Raw genomic sequence first — 13421 nt, 5'->3', positions numbered from 1 at the left:
CAGGATGTGAATGAACCCAGACAAAAACGTGATTACCGATGCTTTTGCGCTTTTTAAAATAAATAAATTTGATCTTGTGGAGGTGAACAGAGGTTCTGTTATATTTTCTATGTTCTTTTTATTATGCATTTAATGGATTCTATACATGCATGGATATTGTACTGGAGAAATCTGCTTGATTCCTGCCTTCAGTAGCAGATAATAGGTACCAAGGTCACCAGTAGGCCTGTTTTTGACTTTTGGTCTCTGTTTTCTTTCTGTACTGGTGTGTTTATGGAGCCACAACACCTGCAATGTAGACTAGACAAAAACACACCATTCTAATGACGTATCTAGTACGTTTACATCTTCCCTTAATGAATAATAAAAAAGCCTTTTAGCCTTGAGGACAGAGAGAGAGGACAGCCACAGAGCCTAACAGGTCGTGTTTCTCCACCTCTCCCCTTTTGGAAAAGGTTTGAAAATTCATGCAGACTCTTGTGTGTCTTTTCATTTCCCAACTGCATATTTCATTTTTGGACGTCCTGAACCATCTGAATGTGCCGGACGAGACGGCAACAATCTCTAAACATCATCCGTGTCTTCTGTGCAATGTAATGAGACATACACAGACATGTGAAAGTATCTGCTGTAAATCCAAATATTGCTCACATCCGTGTTTATGATGACTTATGACATGAATAAGTATTTCATTCGCACAAATCAATGCATGGGAACGTGATATTTCAAGGGAACAAGAAATTATTTCTTTTACACAACTTAATTATTGCGTGGCAACGAGACATTATTTTGTGGGAACAAATTATTAATTTGTGGGAACAAGATATTTATTATTTTATCCATTTATGTCAGGTCATGGGCTCTGTATATACACATACAGTGCCTTAAGTATTCACGATTTGAGGAAAACTTGCGAATATGATATTAGTGATTAATATTGCAATAAAGATATAACTTGTGGTATATAAACAAATAGGAAAACAACCAAAAACATTATTCCCATTGCATTGCAACAGTTTAATAAATATACTTCAAATGACCCTAGTCTACATAGGAGATGAACATCTAAAATAAAAGAGCTCCATCTGATTGGTCAAAAAACGGAAGGTATCCATCTGATTGGTTAAATGCATAAAGGGATTTATTTGATTTGTTAAATACGTCAAGCTGCCATAAGATTGTCTTAGCACATTTAAGGTAACCAGTTTTTGCAATTTTCATTGTCTTTTGGGATATACATATTTCACAGCTTGATCTTGCAATAACAATTAATTTGAGATTTATTGTGCAAACCAACCCCCTTGGATGTTTGTCCCTTTTGCTGCTTTCATAAATCACTCATGGTCAATAAAATTTGTCTTTTCTCTCTCAGAAATTTATTAGAAAAAATCTTCAATGTCAATGTGAAAACAGATTTCTACAAAGTAATGTCAATGAAACAAAAAGTATGATATGAATTATAATTGTTAATTATTAGACCCCATTTTAAATGTAATGGTCTAATTCAATAGAAGTCCATCGAATTAGTGCCAATAGTCTCACATTTGGTCAAATAAAGATCACCTGAGTGGTGTGGGTGGGTCCCAAGTGACTGAATTATAAAACACCAGCCTATAAAGGGTCCAGATACTGGGGGAGCAGTATTCCAGGCTACTATTTCACCACGAAGGCAGAGGAACACTTCAAGCAACTCAGAGAAAGGCTTGTTGAAAAGGTACAAGTCAGGGATGGATACACAAAATTATCCAAGGTATTGAACATGCCCCGGAGTTCAGTGACATCAATCAAGAAGTGGAAGGAATATGGCCCTTTTTTGAATGTGTGAGAGAAGCCACCAAGAGCCCTAATACTATTTTGAAGGAGTTACAAGCCTCAGTTGTTGAGAGCGGAGACTCCAGGGGCCTCATTTATAAAACTTTGCGTAGGATTTGCATCAGAAGTGGCGTACAGATGAAACATAGGACGTGCGTACGCACAGAAATATTCGGATTTATAAAACCGTGCGCACGCACATCCTACGCATCTTTCCCTTAATAAATCACAACCAATTCTAAATGTAGCGCAGCTTTTGCGGCTTCATGACACGCCCATAGTTGCCCATAAATAGTCCGTGAAACCCCCACAAATGAATATTCATTGATTGGGAAACCATGGCAAACACCGAGAGGAAATCAAACGTAACTTCACTCAATGTGAAGTAGAAGTTATCGTTGGCGAGGTGGAAAAGAAGAGAAGAATGTTGTTTGGAGGACACAGTGTGGGCATTACTAATGGCAAAAAGGCACGTGAGCGGCAAACGGTGGCAGGGGGACGCCGACGCGTCAGATGCACCGGGTGACACAGGTAAGAGAAATAATTAAAATGAATGCAGTCAAGTCACATGTATGCAGGCTACACAATTACAGTTTATTAATATAGAACAATTTTATTTTAGTTGCTGGGTGTTCCAGCGGGGCCAGTGGTTACGATGCTGCAGCTGAGCAGCCGTCTGGACCCAGCGTCTCCACGGCACGCGGCTCTCAACCCTCCAGCAGTGGACGTGTCCTCATCGATGCAGTCCTTGAAATGCAGAGGGAAGTCAGTAGTTCAATCAGAGAGTTGGCCAAGGAGTTGGGCGAAATCAAGACTGACTGAAATAAACTGCATGATGAGGGAATTATTAAATAAATTATATTTTCCACACCTTTTGTTGTTCTTTACAAGCGACGCATCACAGCATTTGGCTTAAATGCGTGGGGATGGGGTTCAGGGTCGGGGCCAGCACAGCAATAACTATATTATTTATGAGGATGAATTGCACAACATGCCAATATTGCAGAACATATTTCACTTTTCTTTTTGCAAATATGTGTTCATTTGAATTTCTGTTGTAATTTTCGCTTGATTATTTTTTTGTTTGTTTCACTGCTGATCGATCAAACAGGTGTTGGTGTAGGCTGTTAATTGTAAGACTTGCTTTGTGAAGTCTTCATGTTATTTATGAGAGGCAGTATTGTCATTTTCATTTTCACGTCTTTCTTCCATCTGCCGATGGTGTCGCCTTTTTCATTTCACCCATTTTTGTGCGTACGCCTGGGTCAGAGCTTGCGTGAAGGACCGCACATTTTCCCGTCAAGTTTGCTTTTTATAAATACCAATTATTGCATAGAGAGTGGCGTACGCCTTCTTTTGTGCGTACGCAACGTTTATAAATGAGGCCCCTGTTACGGCTCGTAACCGAAAAACCCAAACGCAGGAAGGACTCGAAACCAACTGTAGTGTAGTCAAAGATTTACTCGAAAACTCGAGGAAACAATCATCAGAGAACTGAACAAACAGGTCACTGCGACACAGAAACCACAGGGACAGGAACCTAAATACACAAATTACAAATAGACAACAGCTGAGATCCAGGTAATTGCACAGGAGGAGGAGGGAGGGGGTAGGCAGCAGCCCAGCCGTAACCATGACATAACCCCCCTCACAAAGTCCGGCTCCCAGACGGACCCCGACGAGGCTGCTCAGGGTGGGCCCTGTGGAACCTGACAATCCAGAGACGAGACCCGGGCGCAGAGCAGCAGTGTAAAACGCTCCTCTGAGCCTCCCTTAGGGTTAGTGCCGGTGCAAAACCCATGCAGGGAAAGTCAAGCAGGTCCTAGCTTTAGCTTATGTGCTGAAAGACAAATGAAAGGAGCGCGTCATGGGCTGATGATGTCATTAAATGCGGTTTATTAAACATTCGATCCATTTCCTCCAAGTCCCTCTTAGTCAACGAGTTAATCATTGATAACAATCTTAGTCTTTTAGCCTTAACAGAAACTTGGCTCCAACAGGATGATTATGTTAGATTGAATGAAGCAACCCCCCCCCACTTATGCTAACTATCAGAAATCCAGGATTTCAGGTAAAGGAGGTGGTTTGGCAGTAATATCACAGTCTAGCTTACTTCTCAGCCCTAAAGTTAAAAATGCTTATAATTCATTTGAAAGCATCATATTGTCTTTAAGTCACCCAAACAGGAAAACTCGAAAACCTGTTTTACTCATAATTATTTATCGCCCCCCCGGCCCATATTCAGAATTTTTAACTGAGTTTTCCGACTTCCTATCGACTATTGTCTTAGATTCTGATCAAATTATAATATTAGGGGATTTTAATATTCATGTTGATGACCCCAGTGACTGCCTAGGAACGGCTTTTGCAGCTTTATTAGATGATGTTGGTTTCACCCAAAGTGTGAATGAACCCACTCACTGTCATAAGCACACCCTGGACCTTGTTCTAACCCATGGTATAGAGATCAGCCAGCTGAGTGTCCTTCCTCTTAACCCCATCATTTCTGATCACTTTATGATTACCTTCCAGCTTACACTGGAACATCCTTCTGCCCCAGTGAATAAGAAACAACTTATAAGAACCTTAACTGACCTTTCTGTGTCTGAGTTTAAACACACAGTTCAGCCAGTACTTAGTGATATTCTGAGAAAATACTCTGAGACCAGCTCCCATAGTATCAGTCCTAGTATAAATGACCACTTTGTTAATGATGCCTTACAAGCCCTCAGGAGTACACTCGATGTTGTTGCCCCCTTGAAACCTAAGTTCGTTAGACAAAACCGAGTAGCACCGTGGTTTAACGCTGAAACTCGTTCTCTTAAACGAGAAACCCGTAAGTTGGAAAGAGAATGGCGCCGCTCCGGTTCAGAGCAGTCTCTGGATATCTGGAAACATAGCCTATTAAATTATAAAAAAGCTCTGCGTAGAGCTAGAAGCCAGTACTATTCAACCTTAATATCAGAGAATGGAAACAATCCAAGATTTCTTTTTAGCACTATAGCTAAATTAACTCGCAGTCAGAGCTCAGTAGAACCACATGTTCCTGTTTCTCTCAGCTCTGATGATTTTCTTACATTTTTCGATAGTAAAATCTCAAATATTAGACATAAGTTAAATCAAGTTATTCCTACTATCAGCCCAGAACAGGCTGAAGCGGTAGAAATGGAGGCATCCATAGAAACCTCTGTAACATTAGACTGCTTCACTGCTGTGGATCAAGCGGAAATAACATCAATTATTAAGTCCTCCAAATCCTCAACGTGTCCGTTAGACCCAATTCCCACTAGACTTTTTAAAGAAACTTTTCCCCTAATTAATGATCCCATATTAACAATGATAAATACCTCTCTGGAAACGGGTTACGTGCCACAGTCTTTTAAATATGCAGTTGTTAAACCTCTTCTGAAAAAGCCCAGTTTGGATCCTAGCATCTTGGCCAACTATAGACCGATATCAAACCTGCCCTTTATTTCTAAAATCCTAGAAAGAGTTGTAGTTAAGCAGCTTTACTGCCACCTACAGGACAACAGCCACTTTGAAGACTTTCAGTCGGGGTTTAGACCTCACCACAGTACGGAAACTGCACTAGTTAGAGTCTCTAATGACTTGTTATTGGCCTCAGAAAAGGGACTACTTTCTATTCTGGTCCTGTTGGACCTCAGTGCTGCCTTTGACACTATCGACCACGGTATTTTACTCCATAGATTAGAGCAGGACATAGGGATCAGAGGATCTGCTCTCCAGTGGTTTAAATCCTATCTGTCTGATAGGTATCAGTTCGTTAATGTAAATGGCCATTCCTCTCAGTGCACTCGAGTCAACTATGGAGTCCCACAGGGCTAAGACTTGGGACCGATCCTGTTTACGCTTTATATGTTACCCCTAGGAAACATAATCAGGAAACACAGCATTAATTTTCATTGTTATGCCGACGATACGCAGTTGTATTTATCCATGAAGCCTGACCAGAATGACCAGATAGAGAAACTGAATGCCTGCATCAGTGACATCAAGACCTGGATGACAATTAATTACCTCCTCTTGAACCCAGAAAAAACTGAGGTCATTATACTTGGTCCTAAAAACCTCAGAGATGCTCTGTCTGCTCAGATAGTCTCCCTGTATGGTATAAGTATAGCCCCCAATTCCACAGTTAGAAACCTTGGGGTTTTACTTGACCAGGATTTATCATTTAAGGCTCACATATCTCAGGCGTGTAGAACTGCCTTTTTTCACCTGCGGAATATTGCTAAGATCAGAAATATACTTTCTAAGAGTGATGCTGAAAAACTCATCCATGCATTTGTTACGTCGAGGCTGGATTTCTGTAACTCCTTGTTAGCAGCATGTCCTAAGAGTTCCTTAAGAAGTCTCCAGCTTGTTCAGAACGCAGCTGCTAGATTGTTAGCTGGAACCAGCAGAAGAGATCACATCACTCCTGTGTTAGTTTCGCTCCATTGGCTCCCAGTTGATTCTAGAATTAAGTCCAAGATCCTCCTGTTAACCTATAAGGCCTTACATGGAATGGCCCCGTCCTATATTAAGGACCTCATAGTCCCTTACCAACCAATAAGAACACTTCGCTCGCAAAATGCAGGACTGCTTGTGGTTCCTAGAATTAGTAAAAGTACGGTTGGAGGTAGAGCGTTTAGCCACCAAGCCCCTGTCTTATGGAATAAACTCCCAGCTCATGTAAGAGAGGCCGACTCAGTTTCTACATTCAAAGCTAGACTGAAAACATTCCTCTTTGGACAGGCTTATTGTCAGACTAGTTAGTATTCAGAGATTATTTAACTTAATGTTAGTTTGTTTAAATTAAACTTAATAATAACTATTTCTTTTAAAAGGCTGCTAGAAGTTGAAGCTGGGGTAACTATGGTGCACTGGGGTTCTGTCCTCTTTCCTTTTTTACTTCTACCCTTCCTCTCCTCTATTCTTGATCATAATTTATCATTTAGTTCTCCATGCCTCTGTTTGGTGCAGTGCGATTCATGTATTGTCCCTCTTTTCCTCTCCCCTCCTGGGGAGTGGGAGTGCTTCCAGACTCCAGTTGGCTCATCCGTGCTCCAGTTCCTGACCGTTTACCTCGCCTTTGCTCCCGCTCCTACACCTGGCTGTGGATCCTGCCTCTGGCTCATCTCTGGCTCGTCTCTGCTCTGTGCCTGACCGAGTACCTCTTCTCTGCTCCTGCTCCTACACCTGGCTGTGGTTCCTGTCTCCGGCACGACTCGCGCCTTTGACTGTCCCCACAACCACGGCTGGATGAAGCTCATCTGCTGGACTTTTATATATGTAGTTGTAGATTTAGATAAATTAATTCTTCTCTAAGAGTTCTGGTAAATCGCCTGTCCGTCCTGGGGGAGGATCCCTCCTTCATGTGGGCACCCCTGAGGTTTCTTCGTTTTTTCCGGAATCCGGTTTTTTTAGGAGTTTTTCCTTACCGCGAAGGGGGGTCTAAGGGCAGGGATGCCAGTATAGCTTAGTCAGTTTGTTAGTTCATTTTAGTATTTTTCTATTGAACTCTTTGTATTCGTGATCCTTTTGATTTCATGTTTTACTTCGAAGCCCATCGAGACGACTGTTGTTGTGATTTTGGGCTATACAAATAAAATTGAATTGAATTGAATTGAATTGGAAACGAGCGATCAGAGCTGGATCCAGGACGTGACGTTCAGGTACCCACTGTCGATCAGCAGGGCCGTAACCCTCCAAGTCCACAAGATATTGGATACCCCGACCCACTCTCCTGGAGGCAAGAAGCTCCCGGATCGTGTAAACTGGACCGCCATCCACAATACGAGGTGCAGGAGGGGGCACTGGAGTAGGCTGAAGGGAGGAGTCTTTAGCAGGCTTTAGTTTGCACACATGAAATACCGGGTGGACTCTGAGGGTGCGGGGAAGGCCTAGCTTGACTGCCACAGGGTTGATGATCTTGACAATAGGGTATGGTCCGATGTAGCGGGGCATCAGCTTTCTTGAACCCCCTGTGTCATCTGTGGATGACAGCCAAACCTTGTCTCCCACCTTGTACTCTGGAGTGGCACGCCTCCGGCGATTGGCGACTGTGGAAAGCCTCTCCTGGTTTCTTAATAACTGATGTTATTGTCCCAGACTCGACGACAGCGCCTTACAAATGCCGCAGGACCCGATACAGTGGCTGTCTGTTCTTGGTGCGGGAAGTGGGGTGGTTGGTAACCGTACGCTGCCTGAAAAGGTGAACAACCGGTGGAGTTGATTAGAGAGTTATGAGAGTATTCAGCCCAGGGTAGTTGGTTCTAGAATTATGAATTTATGGAACAGGCATGTGAAGAAGAATTTAAAGTGTTGATCATATTAAGTTCTCAGGTCCAGGGCTAAGATAAGCTAAAGCTCACGCATAGTGATGGGACGATACCTCAAGGAGTGTATTGACACACTAAACAAACTGTGTCGGCACTGTATTGATACTGTGTTGGTCACCCAATAGTGACCCCTGCAGTAGTTATAAAATCATTGCAGGTAAAGAAATTCCTTGTTTGTGTAAATGCTAAAACTGAGATGGTATGTAAAATATAGCAAATTAGAGTAAAAATTCCGAGTTACAATTTCTTTAACTTTTTCTCAGAATCAGAAATACTTTATTGATCCCAAACGTGGGAAATTTGTTTGTTACCATAACAACTGACAAGGAAAAAAAGACTAAGTATTATATAAATAAAAAACAAGAACAAGGAAAATGTGGTATAATTTAAAGAGCTATTTACAAAACAGTGCAGGTAAAGACATGTGCAAAAGAAAGAAAAAGACAAAAAAAATGTGCAAAGGTTATCTTCTGCATTGTGAGTTATTGAACAGGGTTATAGTATTGGGCAGGAAGGGTTTCTGGTACCGGGCAGTTTTGGAGCGGAGCTGTCTGAGCCTTCTAGAGAAGGAGCTCCGCTGTTTGTCCAGAACAGGGTGGAGAGGATACTCTGGGTTGTCCATGATTGAAAGGAGTCTGTTCAGTGACCTCCTCTCTATCACTGTTTCAAATGTGTCCTGTTTGCAGCCAATGACAGAACCCGCCTTCCTGATAAGCTTGTTCAGTCTGTTGGTGTCACTGACTGCAATGCTGCTTCCCCAGCAGACCACGGAGGAGAACAAGGTGCTGGCTACCACAGACTGGTAGAAGATCCCCAGCATCTTGCTGCACACATTGAAAGACCTCAGCTTCCTTAGGAAGTAGAGTCTGCTGCAGGCCTTCTTGTACACAGCAGTGCTGTGGCTCCTCCAGTATGTGCACATTTGTCAACTTGACTGTTAAATCATATGAAATAAAAGACAAAAAAGTGATTAGTTCATGAATTTTTATTGAGGAACAAAAGTTTTTGGAGTCTCTTTGCTCCTCTTACACACCAGCTCCCCAGCCTTGGAAAATACTCTTTTGCATGGAACAGACGATGATGGTGAGCAGAGAGTTTTAAGTGCAAGTTGATGAAGATGTGGGTATATTTCCTGCATCAATTTCCAATATTGCAAAGAATCTTGGTTTCTGGGTGTGTTTGTTTCTGCCAGGTACCGTTGGACTTCAATAATGGAATCAGCTGTTACGTTCCTCGTCTTCTAGGTCTCTGCAACCTCCATATCTAACGTTTTCCAGAGATTGTGCCCTAAAAAAATAGTTAATCATTACTTCATTATCACATAATAATAAACAGGTGATACAGGAGCTCCCTGAATACCTCATTTTCAACAAAGCTGAGTGGCTGACAGTCTTTGATGATCATATTGACCACTGCCTTATCCACTGCTTGCTTGTTAGGAACTGCAAGCCAAAAGGAAATATTTTGTCAAAAGCTTAATAAAAGGACTGTAATTTTTACAAACAATATCAAATAGACATAAGACGACATGGTGGTGTAGTGGTTAGCACTGTCGCATCACAGCAAGAGGGTTGGAGGTTCGATACCAGGCCTTGAGCCTGTTTGCATGCATGTTTTTTTCAGCACAATTTTTAGAGAGAATTTCAACATACCTGGGGTACTCTCACGAGTAGTTGCCAATTCTTCATTGCCATGCCGAGCTCTATAATGCCTCAGCATTGATGAAGTGCTCTTATTGATATAAGATAGCTCGGTGGAGCAGAGCCGACATTTCACCTTCAATAACATAAAAAGTTAATTTATCTGAAAACAATTCAAACCTCTTACCAGAACATTGCATTAAAAAAATAGACAGCCTATCTCATGATTACGAGATCAGGATCTCATAATTACATGATAACCTGAATAAAGCAACTGTAAGGCTCTTAACTGACTATCATATGTATCACAGGTCATTCACTTGATAAACTGATAAAGTGAGTGAATCCAATGCGCCACCTTAAAAAATAGTATATAAAGGAGAAAAAGATTTACCTTGTTTGGCGTCACAAGATCAAAATTATTCCACACCGGGGAAAACTTCCTAGGACGATCATTGATCAAGCAAAACTCCATCCGACAAACCCACGACATGTTGATACAGTTTTCCTGATAAACACACTTTGGCGCGGCACATCCAAACGATACAGTTCCTGTATCGGTCACGTGATTCTTTCTTAAAGCAATACACGCACCGATACGAGGTTTCCCTCTTGAGCTCTCGGCACTGTGCTGATGCACCAGTGTCGCTCGTCCCATCACTACTAACGCATATGCGGAGTTATACCAGTGTTTAATGCAGTCACTGAGCAGGTACAGGAGTTTGAATTTATCACAAGATTTTGTAATATGCTTACGGTCGTTTTAGTTGTGTGGAAAAAAACGCAAGTTCTTATGTTAGGAGTTTAAGTGTCTGCCAATGGAGTGAAATGCATTTTGGAATTTTTGTTTACTCTTAAAAGTTATGTAATCTGTATGAAACAGTGCAGAAGTTGTGTTGTATGTGTTAATCGTGCAGAGTTATGCGTATACGTCAGTAGCTGACCAGCAGAAGAAGCCAAGTCAGGAATTGGTGAGTCAGCAGAATATATGACGAAGTGCGCTCTTTTTGACTGTGATTTTGTATATTTTGCGGGTTTTTTTTTTTTCAAAATTAAACATGTTGCACAGAGAGTGAGTTGGCCCATCATTTTGAACCGTGTAACATATGCTCTGAACGTAACCTGGTCCGGAGCAGGTTTAGTTGAAGGTTAGTTTGTTTTGGGAGAGGTGAAGCAGCATGGAGTGTCCATTTGAAGATGATTTAGTGGATGAAAAAGCTCAGATAATACTTCCATCGTGAGAGGGTGATAAGACCACATATGGATGTTGGAAATAGAAACTTTTTTTTACTTTGATCTAACTTAATTATTTGCTTCAGTTAAGATAAATCTTTTTTGTTTTGTTTTGTCAGCTCAAAAATAACCCGTAGTTTTCAGACAGTTGTTACGGTGGCCGACAGGGCTCGCACTACATACACAAAAGGCAACGCAACGGCATTACCCGAAGCACAACGATATTACCCGAAGCATAACGGCATTACCCAAAGCACAACGAAATTAACAACAGCACGACGGCATTAACCGCAGCATATCAGTATTAACCTCCTCAGCACAATGGAAATGACGACTATTTTTCTTCCTGGCAATCTCTCATCAGCTTCCTAGCTCTGTGCAGTGCACTAACACGTGACTACTCGCCTAGCATGCTGGGTACTCATGCATGCTGGGTAATGCAGTTCTATATAGCTAACATCGATACGCTACAAGTGATATTCATGTACTGTGCCAGTCGCGTGCAGTGATTTTGTGTGTTTGCCAGTCTGATAATTTATTGTCTTATTATAGGTGACAATGTACTGCCCATTTTGCGCATCTGCAGTGGTGTCCCAAGGAAGGACATTCTGTAGTTCATGTGGGAAAAATATCAGCTTCATATACAGTGTTGATACAACTCAACAAGCCAGAACAACAAGTGAAGGTAATGCTCTAAACTTTGGTGCTCTTTTTTAAAAAGATTTACCTACTAAGCTTACCATATATGCATTTACTACATAGGTATAGAATGGAAATTTTATTGAGTTATTATATCACCCAAATGACAAAGAGTCAATAGTTCTTGCATGGTGCTAGAGTTAACTTATTAACTTTATTTGTTTACATCTAATAACACGGTCAAGTAAGAACTTCCACATAGATTATAAACTGTTTTTTACACTTTTTATTCACCTTAGGTGGTAATTTAAAACCACTAGCATAAATCCAGTAGATGTTGTTCTCTGTGTTCTCAATTCTTCTCCTCAGGCCCTGACACTACAATGGTGGAAGAACTTATTGTCAAGTATATTACTGAGGGCCACAGTTATGAAGTAATAGTGGACTTTCTAGCCACCAAGCACAGCATTTCATTGAGTCTTAGCAGCCTAAAGAGAAGATTACAAGATGCTGGCCTTACCAGGAAGATTAACTACACTCCACTTTCAATTGTACAGGCAGCAATTACAGATGAACTGAAGGGATCAGGCCAGCTTTTTGGCTACAGAGCAATGTGGCAGACTCTTAAGCAGAAATACGGTTTTGTAGTCAGAAGAGATGATGTCATGCGCCTAATGGCAGAAATTGGTCCGATCCGAGTGGAAAACCGATCTAAGCGCAGATTTGTTCGAAGAGTTTATCGATCAATGGGACCTAATGAAGTCTGGCACGTTGATGGCTACGATAAACTTAAACCTTTTGGAATAGCAATAACTGGGTGTATTGATGGCTTCTCCAGAAAAGTTATGTGGCTCAAATGTGGAAGGTCCAACAATGATCCCAAAATCATTGTATAAATGTACATACAGTGTGCAGCTGAGTTTGGTGTTATTCCTAAGCGCCTCCGCACTGACTGTGGCACAGAAAATGGTCTGATGGCTGCCCCTTACTGTTGCCTGAGATCTGAGCATGGAGATGAATTTGCAGGAGCCAAAAGCCACGTGTATGGAACGTCTACATCCAACCAACGCATTGAAAGCTGGTGGTCCTATTTCTGAAAGCAAAGGTTCTACTCCCCTATCCCCAATTACTTATGTTGTCTTTATTTGAGCCGACATCTTGTATTTTTTTTTTAAAACTTTTTTGAGGTTTAAAAACATTGACCATCTTCTCTTAACGCCACTACTCGTTCATTGTTGGAACATAATTATATAGACATTTGGACCTGAATCAAGGAAATCTAGGATTCTCAAAAAAACTTTTTGAGTATGATTCATTTTTGCTTAATGATAAGTTAAATTAAATACACTGTGCCTCTGTGGAAGACTGGATGTAAACACAATTGTCCCATTACACAACAATTAGATTTTTTTAAGTAGGGCACAAGATTTAAACACTCTTTCTGCAGCACCTCTTTAAATGAGACACCGTTTTAAAAGGCTATTGTGATGTTAATAAGATGTGTACTCTTAATTAGGAGTAAGTTCTGGATGGATCTCTTTGGTGACTTGAGTGAGCGACATCTCTTCAATGGCAGCAATCTGCACACCTGTTTAGTCAGATTCTGCTTCCTGGATGTCCTGCAGAAAGAACTGGACGAACATAAGCCGTTCTGGAACACTTATACCATTCGCCCTGTTCGTCAGTCCCAGTGCCCATCTGGCAAACCAGAGACAATGTACCATGTGCCTCACAGGTAAGTGTTGAATATCAC

The 13421-nt window shown here is 41.4% G+C and overlaps 1 protein-coding gene and 2 long non-coding RNA genes across 3 annotated transcripts in view; 2 read left to right on the top strand and 1 right to left on the bottom strand.

The window, feature by feature from the left end:
* The window catches only part of LOC110016657 (uncharacterized), a 310438-nt gene that overhangs the window by 70176 nt on the left and 226841 nt on the right, over positions 1 to 13421 (top strand). The window lies entirely within an intron of this gene.
* LOC111948777 (uncharacterized) lies at positions 7454 to 11622 on the bottom strand. Its single transcript, XR_013652205.1, has 4 exons — positions 10191 to 11622; positions 9809 to 9932; positions 9516 to 9598; positions 7454 to 9443 (listed from the first exon to the last, which is right to left on the bottom strand). It is a non-coding gene; the product is annotated as an uncharacterized LOC111948777 (long non-coding RNA).
* Positions 10407 to 13399, top strand: LOC144988541 (uncharacterized). Its single transcript, XR_013652471.1, has 3 exons — positions 10407 to 10508; positions 11582 to 11714; positions 13185 to 13399. It is a non-coding gene; the product is annotated as an uncharacterized LOC144988541 (long non-coding RNA).

This window comes from Oryzias latipes, chromosome 2 (assembly GCF_053564925.1).
Source record: "Oryzias latipes strain Hd-rR chromosome 2, Olatipes_Hd-rR_3.1".
In the NCBI taxonomy this organism is placed as follows: domain Eukaryota; kingdom Metazoa; phylum Chordata; class Actinopteri; order Beloniformes; family Adrianichthyidae; genus Oryzias; species Oryzias latipes.
This window is presented reverse-complemented; position numbering and strand designations above follow the sequence as displayed.